Genomic DNA, 13,287 nt, shown 5'->3' on the forward strand with positions numbered 1-13,287 from the left:
ATTGTAATGAGGTCAGAAATAATATTTCTTCGGTTTTGTGAATTGCTAATTTAATTCTTGAGAGCAATTTACATTCAAGGACACTCTGCAGTACCATTTTTAGAGAAAACAATCAATATTTTATTATTTTTCTTTAAAATATTGCTTACAAAATATACAACTAGTTGGCTTGCAAACAACTCTCACTGAGGTTTCCTACCAGCTGTCAGGCACTGGTGAGGAAAGTTGATCAGTAACCTGGAAACAGGTGAAAACACCATAATGTTCCTGTAAGAATTTATTATTAAGCCTAATTTTGAAAGCTTTTTTGTCTATAAAGCTGCTAAACAAGTAAAACATCAGCCAATCATTGAAACATGTTATCTGCATTATTTCTTCTATAATATAAGCATCATTCACTTGGCTATCAAGATTTTGAAATTAACATACATCTACTTGTCTCACCATAATATAAACAAACATGTAATTGGGAAGGTTTTTTCAAATTAATATAGAGATAGGAGATGTCTTCTTCAAATGTATTAAACTGGAAAATTTCTTGGCTGTCTCCTCCAAAAAACCTGAGCTAGTAACCATCGTGAAAATATGACCTAAGATACTCAAAATATTCATCCAGAATGACAAAATGAATGCTACCTTTTGCAACTAAAGTCTAAGTAAGATATTCTAGACTGTGTTTAATGACACAAAACACTTGAGTTAGATAACTTAATGAGAATTTTCAGATGCTAAATCCTCAGAAATTACTGAGAATGAGAATGATCAATAAACAACCATTATGCTCTCTCTCTCATAAATAACTGAAGTCAGAAAAGCCTAATTTGGTGGAAGACAATAGAACATATGATACCAAAGACACAAAAATACTTCAAGCGAATAAGATTTGCTATATAGTAAGGGATGGAGTTTTAACTTTTATGGGTATAGACCAGCTGGTGATCACATTTTTTTTTTAATAAAAGGTTTAATGAAATATCAGATCCATGAAACACAAGCGAGAAAGTCACTAGTCTTACTCTCTAAATTATGTCTCCCAGGCAGAGACTTAGTTGTGTAAATACCTAGCAACAAGTGCTTAGCAGACACTGAGGCATCTGAAACATTTCAGGTGTTTAGTTCCCAAAGGGAATAGAGGGTGTAAATCAAGTTCTGCAGGAAGATCACTGCTCTGAAGGGATGGTAGCTGGGAGACAGGCAGGATAAAGTTAGCGCTTAGACACCTCTGTGTTTTCTCTAGTATTTTGCTTGTTCCTATTTAAACAATTCAGATGATGATTTCCCAGCTTAGATTATCAGCTAATGTAAAACTTCTGCAATTCAGTATGATTTTGCAGTCTCTGTGGTTTTTTTCTTTTCCTATATTCTTACATTTAACCTTTTCAGAATAAGTTTTATCCTGTTGTCTGCCCTAGACTGGAATGGATTCAAAAGACTATAAGCAATTGAAAAGACCCTTCATAACAGCTGAAAGAGCCAAACAAACTCTGGAAAATATAGCTACTCCTTTGCCATATTAACTTCTGCAGTTTGTTGGGTGAATTTTTACTTCCTGGTCTAAGCATATTTTCACATTGTTGTGTGTCTCTGTGTCACAGCCTCATTCTGGTGAAATCTACTTCAACCTTTTCCTTCAGGCATGCAGTTTATAATACTCTCTTTGACCTCAGATTTTAGTTAGAGAACAGTGTACATAACGAGGTCAGCTGGGATACTTTCAGTGATTTCACCTTTGTTTCCTCAAAAGACTTTTGGTATGCTGTAGCACAGCTCTTCTTTCTCTTGTTTTGTTTTCTTCTGCTGTCTCCTTATAAAGTGTAACTTCATTTAATTCAAAATGTCCAGAAAAGTTCTCACAGAGATAACCTAAGCAGCATGTGGTGTTTATCTAAATTTTACAGGACAATGCTTAATTTTTAATGTTTTCTAAATGCTTTTTTTCCATAATGCCACCCCAGTAACTCTACACGTATTGTCTAATAAAATGTCTTTAGTGACCACCTTTAACTTATCCGATATGCTATCTTTCTACAGCTATAAGAATTATCTTGAGTTTGTGCATTTTTTTTTCTGAACCACAAATTGTATATGAGGAATGAAAAGTATAAATCAAAAGAAAAAAAAAATAAAAACAAACAAAAAACCAACAAACAAAACATGATCTGTGTTGGTTTTGGCTGGGATGTAGCTCATTTTCTTTATATCAGAGTGTAAGGTGCTGCATTCTGGATATGTGCTGGAAACTGTGTTGATAACACAGGGATGTTTTATCTATTGCTGAGCAGTGTTCTCAAAGCATCAAGGCCTTTTCTTGCTACACCCCACCAGTGAGGAGGCTGGGAGTTATGCTCAGTTTATAAAGCTGGAGGAAGAAAAGTAAGAGGAGCAAACTCAGAGTGATGGCAAGTAACTGTGCATGTATAATAAAATCTTGCTTTCCTGAAAAATGGCTAAACTGCTTTCCAGTGAGAAGTCTCAATGTAATTTATTTTCTTGTTATGCTTAAGTGCACAGTTTGCTTTCCTTCTGAAATTTTCTTCATCTTGATTCATGAGTTTTCTCTTTTTTTCCCCTTCTGATTCCCTCCCCCATCACACTGTGTGGGAGTGAACAAGTAGCCATGTGGGGCTTAGTTGCCTTCCAAAGTTAACCCAAAACATGATTTTCAGAAGATGGAGTGGGGTTCAAGCAATGCCAGTACTTTTGATTTGTCTATCAAGAGCTTTTACCAGAGTTTTATAAGGAGTGAGAATAGGGAGTAAACAGTTTCAGAACAACTCTCTGATTGATTTACTTTTACATGTCATAGTGCCTGTGGGTGAGGGAAAAAACACCTTAAAGGGAAAAATCCAGAAGAAATCTGCCCGTTTCTGGAAGGGAAAAAAAAAGCCTCCTTTATTTAATGTTTGAGGAAAAATCCAGAAAATTTCTGAAGAAAAAATTAAATTACAGTCAATCTTCATTACCCCTTTCACAGAAATACACCGTGACTTTCCCCTAAGAAGTTTTATAGAAGCACTGAATGGTGTCATAAAGTTATCATAGTAATTTCCAGACTGTTGAATACAAGGCTTCAAGGACCTTGGAGCCTTGGAGGACCTTCAAGTTCCTGGACCATAGGCCAAATGGCTTATACTGGAGCATTTCTTCTTCTCCTGTAACTTTTATTTAGGAAAAGAGACCCCCGCCTGCCTAAAACTTCCCTTCAGGTAGCTGTAGAGAACAATACCCCTGACCCGTCTTTTCTCCAGGCTAATTCCCAGTTCCTTCAGCTGTTGCCGCTGAAGATGAATCGATCACACGGACACAGGTCGAGGTGTGGTGAAAGGAAGAGCGAGTTTTATTTTTCCTCCCAGGATTTATAGGTTTCTGACCATGGCCAGGGATTGGATGGTCAGGATAACACTTTCTCACTGCACTGGCCATGAGAGATGCCCATCACAAGACGTGTAACAGAAAGAATGCACACATATCTATGTTTACAGTTACTGTCCTGGGAAAGTCTTTAGAAAACCATGTCAGCAAGCTCAGAAGCTGAGTTTTCAGGGCGACACTCAGCCACATCCCACAGGACTTGTACTCTGAACCCTTTCCCAGCTTTGTTTTTCCCTGGACTTGTTCCAGCACCTCAACATCTTCCTGGAAGTGAGGGGCCCAGAACTGGACAGAAGAGGTGTAAACTCACCAGTGCCAGGTACAGAGGGACAATCACCACCCTGGTCCGTCTGGCTACACTATTGCTGATACAGGCCAGGATGCCATTGGCCTTCTTGGGCACTCTGCTTATGGTAATTTTTGTTCTTATGCTTTTTCAGTTCAAATTGCTTGAAACAGCATGAAAAGTGTGCTGCAGGCCACCAGAGTTATGTTTTTATAGCATAATAAAATGCACATGCTGGGTGCTCCAGCTCAGGCTAGTGCTAGTTTTTCTTTTTTTTTTTTTTTTTCCCTTTTATCTCTTCTTTATTTTTTTTTAAGACCAAATTCAGAAACATCGCTAGTTCTTGTCTGTCAGAAAGCTAATTGTAATGATTTGTATGACAGCTGGGAGCAAGCTGACAATTAAGCAGGATGGACAGACAAGTGTTCAGTGCCTGAATTTGCTGCCTGGTGAATGTAATTGTCACTCTAGACATATACCATCTATCTCTAGATGATCTCTATACCAATCTACCTCTTTCAAAATCAGCCATGTGGCACCTGCCACCTCAATGGAACATACCTGCAGGGGAAGTATGCAGGCATCATTTCACAACTACATTTCCTATATAAATACTCTTTTCATAAAGTCTGAAACTTCAAGAATGTTGTAATTTAGTCTATACACACTGTACCTGTCATTCTTCAATAGATTTGTACCTATTGATGTAAAATATGTCCAACTTAATCATCTAGAACTGCTGGAGCCAAGGTGCACTTTGTTGCCATGTGATTTCTGAAATGCAGAAACCTTTCCATATGGCCATCACTTGGCAACTTGCTTTGAAGTTCTTCCCATTAACCCTGAGGACAACAGGGCTGGGAAATGTTTTAGGAGTTTCATCTTTTATTCAGGTGGCTATCAGTGACAGCTTTAAATAGAAAAAATGTTCCCATGAAAGCTTTTTCATTCAAGAGCTCAATATTTTTTGTTCTTCCCTTAACAAAAAATGTGCTTTGCAAGCCGTAGGCTATGTTTCTTTATGCTATAGCACCCCTGGGCTACACAGCCAGTGTAGCAAATTTATGCCACATGTGTAAGCAAACATGAGGATCTTCATTCTAACATTGTAAGAAGAATTTTTTACTCAGAATGGCAAGCTTGATTAAAATGTGCACTATGACTACTTGTCATTGTTAGCTACTCATCTGTCATCAGCTTTCATGCAAAAAGATGGAGAATCAGAGAAACAGACTTAAGCAGATTTGATCACAAAGACTTTTAATGAAAGCACATTAATCTGTAGCAAGCTTTAAGTGGTAAGGAAACAGCTCAGTTTCATTAAAGCAGAATTCAAATGTCTCTCTGTGATGGTGAATGTGTAATAAATGAAATTTCCACATGCCAGAAGGACAGAACATATTTTTTAAAATCTGTTAATAATTATTCAACAGTGATTTTTAAAGTGTTAAATTAAACAACCCTACAAATGTAGGGTTTCCTCAGGGAAGGTTTTCTCTACTTAGTGTAGAAATTTTGCTGTATATTTTTTACAAATATGGGTATGATCACATGACTGAATGTGGTTGTATTTCCATGGCTTAACAAACTACTGCCTAGAAACTGAGACAGTAGATCATATTCTTGGTCTTAATCAGTGGCAATTACAAGTCATATCTATTGGCCTCCATTGTATTTCATTACATAATGTAAAAGAAGTCTTGAGATTTTAAATGCACATGCAATAAAATGAAGGAAAAGAGAAGGCTTATCTTATGAAAGAGGTATAGGCTGGGCTAAGATGAATAGCCAGCTGAAAAATCCACATTTTACAACTAACAATAGCTTTTTTTTATTTAAACAGTTAAAAATATTTAATCAACATGTCTTTTGAAAGCTTGAAAAATTAGTGTGTTCTATTATTAAGTAAGATTCATATGTGAAAGTGGGTCTAAACTTTGAAAAGGATTTATTTTACTTCCATGAGTAGTACATAATATTTTTTAATAGGGTTATACATCTTGAGGAATATAGAAGAATTAGAATGGCAAAAAATACAACTCAACAAAACAATATAATGTAATGTGTGATAATGATGAAAAAAAAAATGTCTCTCATGCTTAAGCTTTAAAATTATTCTGTAGTAGCATACACAAAATACTATGAAAAAGCATGAAAGCATATCTTGACTATGTTTTTAACTGAAACGAGGGAAAACCCCTGCCTACCAGCTTCAAACATCTACTCAAAGAGATATTATTTTGTCCAGTAAATAGTGAATAATTACCAGAATTTTAAAAGGCAATATCTAAGGCAAATATGTAATTATATATATATATTATTTATTAAAATATTTTATCTGACATTTAGGGATATGTTAGTACAATGATTCCAGAACATGGGAAGTAAGTAATCATTTCTCATGGAGGTTTTTCTATCAGGATCACTAAAACTTTAAACACAATTTCAAATACCTTCACTTTGCAGGAAATATTCTCAACTATTTTAATGAAAAGGGACTTAGCCATAAAGATTTTACAGCACTTACTGGCTTATGATGTCTGTGACTTGCATGGGAATCATATATTTTATTTTTACTTTAAAATTGCCATTGATCAACAGCATTTTCAACATACTGTGGCACGTTCAATCAAAAGTCAGAGACAAGAATAAGGAGAGGCAATAGGGCATATGTATTCTGAAGGAAAAGCTATCTATATAAAAGGAAGCTCTTATCAAACAAGGAGGCTAAGGCCTTACTGTACTTGCAGTAGCCTTTGAGCTTCTGACATACATCTTCAAAACACCTTCCTTTCTCTTCAAATGGTGTTAGCATGTAGGCTTCATTTTTCCATCAGTTACATCAGAATATGTCACCCTTTTTTTATCCCTTCAACAGAGCTTTTAAATCATTCCATTAACATGGACTTTTTAATATCATTTTCTACACAGCTCAGAATTAACTTCCTTCTGTACCACTGTCTTCTCTTTTTTTAAAGTCATTTTTCTATAAAGGGCTATTGTATGTAACTTCCTTAGTATATTGATATCATGCTTGTTTTCCAGTCATTCTCCTGAGTTATTTAACAATTTGTCTGCCTGCAATTTTGAAAGTTCCCCAGTGTCAAAAGCAAGTTTTCAGAACATGCTTAGAGAGGAGTTTCTATGGTATGTGCAGGATCTCCACTGTGCTCCATGGTGGACCCGCTGCAGCTGGGTGGTGACTGCTTTTCAGAACTTCAGGAGAATTTGTAAAGTCAGCCTCTGCAACCTCATTTTGGTCACTTTGTACTATATTAGGGAGCTGAAAGTGGCAAAATGAAAGCAGTAACTAGTACTCTAACTTGCAGCATCTAGATCACTGGGGCTTTGGCAGGACTTTTAGTTTCTTATGAAGCTTATGAAATTCCTGTGGCAAGGTTTATCACCAAAGAAAGGGAGATAGCATCTTGTCTGAGACTCAATAGCTTGAAGACCACTCTGCTTTTTTTATCAATTGTGGCAACTAGGAGTATTACCTGGAAATTACCTGAAATTACCTGGAAATTACCTGGAATTACCTGAAAACCATTTCCAGGTCCATTAAAGACAAGAAAATCTTCATGAGTGTCAGGAGTACACTAAGAGAAAATCATCCATTACCAACTTGTTGAACTTGCACAATGAAATGGCTGGCCTGGAAGACAAGGGGAGAGTAGTGAATATTGTCTGCCTGGACTTCAGGAAATCCTTTAGCACAATCCTCAATAAGTTCCTTATATACAAGATGTTGCTGTATGGACTGGATAAGAGACAGAGAGGTGAGCTATTAACTTCTAGAATGGACAAGCTCAGAGTGTGATGATCAGTGACAGAAAGTGTCATTGGAGTCCAGTTAATAGCAGCGTACCTCTAGAGTCAATACTGGCTCAATTTTTTTTCAAAATCTTAATTATCTGTGAGAGGGAGCAGAGTGTACCCTCAGCAGTTCTGAAGATGACACAAAAATGGGAGGGCTGGATGATATGCCAGAGGGTTCTGCTGCCATCCAGAGGAATCTCAACAGGTTGGAGAAGTGGGATGACAGGAACCTCAAAAATCTTGACAAGAAAAAGCACAAAATACTGTACCCAGGGTTGAGCAATTTCCTGCCACCCAGTTGGAATTCAGCCTTCCAGAAAAAGACCCAGGGATCCTGGCAGACACCAATTTGAATGTGAGCCAGCGCTGTGCCCTTGCAGCAAAGAAGGTTATCCTGGTCTGCATTAGGCAAAGCACTGGCAGCAGGTACAGGGAGGTGATTCGTACCCTCTGTTAATTGGTGAGGCCTCTCTTGGAGTGCTGCAACCAGGTCCAGGCTCTTCAGTATGAGACCAAACAAGACGAGACCAAGGCACTCGAGCCTCTCACCTATGCCAAAAGACTGAGAGAGCTGGCACTGTTCAGCCTAGGGAGAGAAGGTTCAGCGGGATTTTTTCAGTGCATATGAATAACTAGAGAGGGTGCAAGGGGGATGGAGCCAGGCTCTTCTCAGTGGTGCCCAGTGGTAGGACCAGAGGCAATAGGTACAAACTGGAATACAGGAGCTGATGTCTGAACATTGGGGAATCCCTGTGAGGGTAGCTGAGGAATAGCACAGGTTGCAGGGAGACTGTGGAGTATACATCCTTGGAGATATTCAAAAGGCATCTGGACATGGTTCCGGGCAACTAGTCCTGGCCCCACTAGATCAATCTGGGTAGTTGGACCAGATGACTTCCAGAGGTACTTCCAACCCCAAACTATTTTTAATTTTGTGATAAATCCTTCCTCACTCATTCTACCTATTTAGATGAGGATCTCACACCTCTGAGACCCAAGCCTGGACACAAACTTGGATCATGACAGCTGGTAGAATACCTGGTGGCTTTTCAAATAACTCTTTGTAGATGCTTTTTCACAGAAAAAAAAAAAAGTATTTTTCACTAGACATCTGTCATTTAGTAAGTTAAAGAAGCACATACTCTTCTTTCTCAAATGCCTCACCAGGTCCTAACAATGGATAACCCTTTTGTCTATAAAGATGCTCTAGGCAGAACATATCTGTATCTCCGTGCCAAGTACACAGTGAGTGATCTAGTGGCTCACCTGAGCTTCTCCAAACAGTTCCTCTTTAACCTATCTATCAAAAAAGTCAGATTGCTCTTAGTGGGGGCATAGCTATTTCCTCTTAGGAAAAAAATCCATCTTCTCTCATTTACTCAAATTATAGCTCCACCATAAATCAGCACAATTAAGGCACTTGTTTTCTTTTTTGTTATTTAAAGCAGATGGATTTTTACTATAATGATTTGCAACACAGATTTTTTGTTTTTATTTTTAATTTCTTTTCTGTTCACTGGTATTCCTGCTGGGTGTTCCTTCATCCCACAGGACTTCTGAAAACAATACAGCAAAAAGGTAGCATGTGCAGTCCCACAGGGCACTAGAGATTACAAAGAATTCCTGCTTTATACTTCAACATCGGAAGTCAGTTTTATACTAGTAAAAACCCATTAGATGATTTTCCACTTTTGGAAGCATGAAGACATACTCAACAGTCGCAATTTGGCTCCACCATTAGGATAAAGAAACGTTTACAGCTGGCCATGGCAATGTATTACTGTCATTACATCTAAAATTTCTAGTACCTCTCAGACTGTACCTTTCCTTGCAAATATTCTGGGAGTTGAGCCTCACAACATCCTCATAAATCATGCAAATATCTCATTTGAAAGATGAACAACCTTAGGCACAAAGCTCTCAAATGATTTGCCCAAAGTCACACAACAAGTTAGTACCAGAGAATAAAACCTAGGAATATTGATTCTCAATTCTGTATTCTAGCCACTAAACTTACTCTTTCATTTTGATGCACCCAAACTCAAACACACTAAGACTGTTGACCTGATTAAATTTGAAAACACTCATGGTAGATTTATGTTCTTCTTTATGCATAACTTTGTTCCTTCTGTTTGCATAGAAAACATTTACTACTTTTCTGTTTATTAGCAATGCATTTATGTCCTAATATGCCACTTTGCAGAACATTAATGTTACATAAAAGTTTTTGCCAGTAGGGTCCTGTTGTGAAACATGTTCCATTCAGCATGAGAACACCAATGTGTTCAATCTTTTAAAGCAAATACATTAGCCACATATATAGTTTAGTTTTTGAGGGCCATTTTCTCACCACACAGATACCCCCATATTTAATGCTTCTGTTGTTTGCTGTGGGAAGAACCATTCCACACTTGTCTCAGTAGTAGTAGCATATCACTGTGAATATTCAGATAGTTATTATTTTGGAGGCATTCATTTTCTTCCTAGACATTGAAAATTATGTTCTTTGTCTTCCAACAATAAAATAGCAAGTTTATTCTTACCAGTCATTATTGGTGCTTGACCCAAGAGGTTTTAGGATCAAAGTCACCAGAGGCAACCTATCGGAGAGCATTAGCAAAATCCAAGTTTATAGACATAGCTATATAGATAGAGAGACAGTATCACCATTTTTCTACTGAGCTGAAGCTTAGGAATAGTTTGAACAAGATTTTCTGAGACTTTACCTATTTTCCCTTGCTAAGCAGCTAATACACAATCTGGCTGGTCCACAGTGTGCATGTCTGAGTTAGCAGTGATCTATTTTCTACAGTGTCTCACCACTAGAAACATCTAGGTTTCACATCAGCTACAGCAGGAGGAATTGGCTGCTCTAAAAAGCAGTAGAAATCATACTAGTAACTAAATCACACATTTTTGGTGATTTTCAAATCAGAGCATGAATGGCTCAGTCCTGTGTAGTTTCTAACTTCTCACAACAGTTGTGGCATAGTAATAAATTAAATGTGCCACTTTGTCCACACTAATAATCTTAAGAATTTGCTGGTTATAAAACAATATACTGTGAACTAGAGTAATATGTGTGGCAAGTTTTTCTTAAGTTCTTCATTATATTTCTTTTCATTTTGTTTCCATTTACTCTATTCCCACATGAGTGGAAGGCAGGGAATAAGAAAGTAACCAACTGCAAAATGAAAGGCTGTTTTTAGGCAGAATTAATACTTTCTTTAACTTCCTTTTACTGAGTCTTTCATGAAAATGCTAACTAGTTTGTTCTTTCCTTGTTTTTACCATAAAACAGAAGCACACATTTGATACCTCCACAGTAGTTTTAATTGCTTCTCTCCTTCTATCATCTACTTCTTTGTTTCCAGGCATTTGTGACTTATCACTCATGACCTCAGGAGATTATTGTTCTTTCTTAATTCCAAGGATACTTTTATCACAGAAAACATGCTGGTGAGCATGATTCCTGTATTTAGGAAACTGTGGTCTTTAAACTTTTAATTCACCACCCATTTCATAGCTAAACTATCTTCCCCAAACTGCAAAGCTTTTTCATTCCTCATCAGTAGAACTCAAGAAGAAAAAAATATTTCTTTTTTCTTTTTTTTAAAAAAAAATGACATATGATTAACTCTGATTTGGCAGGAGAACCTGTTATGTTTTCATTGGTCCAGTGGATAAATCTTTCTGCCTTTCAGCTAGGTAGCATGGACATTGACATGTTTAGGGACAAATCCTGAGAAAGCAGGTGTTACAGTCATGTATGTCAGCAGATGCATTCTCTGTTTCATTAACCTTGCCAACTACAGAAGAATTTCACCAAAGGGAACCTGTGGAATTTACACTGAGTGGTACATAATTTTAGCTTGCCACTGATTATTCCTTATGTGTGTAAGTTCAGCGTATGGAGTTTGGATAAGGGATTGTGAGGTGTGGACCACAGAAACCAGAACCCTTATCCCTTAAGCACTACTGAAAGAGATTCACAGAAATTTTGCAAGATTGGTAAACCTTCAATTGTCTTTAAACTCTCTTTCTAACATAGTTATGGGAGGATCTGTAGTTTTGTTTAAGGTTGTTATTTTGTCCTTTATTTCTGTAAAATCCTATTGCATCCAGTTAGAAATAAAATATGAAATGTTCTGAGTAAGATATCCTAGTGTAAACTGCTATTATTGCCCAGTGCACCATAAAAATGTATGTCTGTATAGATTAAATTGTCTGGCATTTTCTTCTTTCTTTGCAGGGTGTGGAGAATATTGAAACCTAAACCTCTGAGACCAAGGAAATAAAACCTGAAGGAAAACACAGAATCAGTTGGGTTGGAAGGGACCTCAGTGGATCATGTGGTCCAACCTCCTTGCTCAAGCAGGGTGACCCTAGAGCACATGGCACAGGATTGTGTCCAGATGAGGAAGGAAACCCCACAATCTCTCTGGGCAATCTGTTTCAGTGCTCCATCACTCCCACAGTAAAGGAGTTCTTCGTCATATTCAGGTCGAACTCCCTGTGCATCAGGTTCTGCCCCTCACCTTTGGTTCTATTCTTTATCACCACCAAGAGCCTGGAAATAGCCTTATGACACCCTTTAGATATTTATGCTCTTTAATGAGTTAATGTGAATGGAGAAAGCTGGAATATAAACAGTGTATTTTCTGCAAAACAGCCAGAAGAGATCATTCTCACCCATGCCTACATCTTCTTGATAAACCTCACTAAAACAGGTCAGATTCTCTTGACCCAGGGTTAGTTGCCACCAATGACTGCTGTTTGCAGTGCCCACCCACAAGGGTTTTAAGTCAGATGACAAAAAGGCATAAAGATTCCAGGACTATTTTATGGAGTTGTCAGAGTAAGCAATCACACCAGGCTTTTTTACTGTAACAACTATAAGACTTTTAATTCTTCCTTAACATTTCCCAGAGCAGCTCTCAGTTTTCCTAGCATATCTCCACAGCATAGGGAATGCTGTAATGTTATGATCTCCCAGAGGAATATCATAGTCTAATGATCAAAGAAGGGAAAAATCAGAGGAAAATGTGAGAAAACATATGAAGAGTATGAAAATAAGTCTAGAAGTATAAAGTATTTAAAAGATTCCACAGCACTAGCATTACTGTCATTTCTAAATTTTGCTTTGTTGAAAAGCTATATTTCTATAATCTGCCACAGGGAGTCATTAGGACATCACTGGAAGATCTCTGCCTACTCACTTCCTCACTGATAAATGTAATGGCTCTCTCTCATTGTTCTTCTCTAAAGTTATCTCTACAAGTTTGCTGACATATTCCACAGGAAAAGAACTGATTTCCAAATAATGCTGGCAAAAACAGTATTACAGGAAGAACGGTGCTAATCAACACATAGACACATACTAAATAAATTTAAAAGTTCCAACCCAATTTATTTTCTTACTGAAGAGATCACAAAAAATTAATGCCACAGAAAAAAATGTCAAAGATTTAATTGTACAATCGCTATTAAATCTGGTATAATTACTCCTTTTATCTATGAAACATTAAAATAAGGCTCAAAGTCTAAACTAATTATATTTTCTACATTCTGTGAGACTAAAATGGACTGACTAAAGATTTTAAACTTCTAAGTAACTAACTATTAAAGTCCTATCTCATGCTAACAACAGTAGTTATTTGAAGACTTGACAGAGGTACATATTTTTGACATTTTACAGAACTGGAAGGTAGAAGAGAATCTATGTGATACAGTGAATGTAAAATAAAAGTAAGTATCCTAATATAGCATTAATATAATTTTTATTAATGTTTTTCATCTATCTGGGGAAT

Source organism: Poecile atricapillus, chromosome 3 (genome assembly GCF_030490865.1).
Source record: "Poecile atricapillus isolate bPoeAtr1 chromosome 3, bPoeAtr1.hap1, whole genome shotgun sequence".
Lineage (NCBI taxonomy): Eukaryota > Metazoa > Chordata > Aves > Passeriformes > Paridae > Poecile > Poecile atricapillus.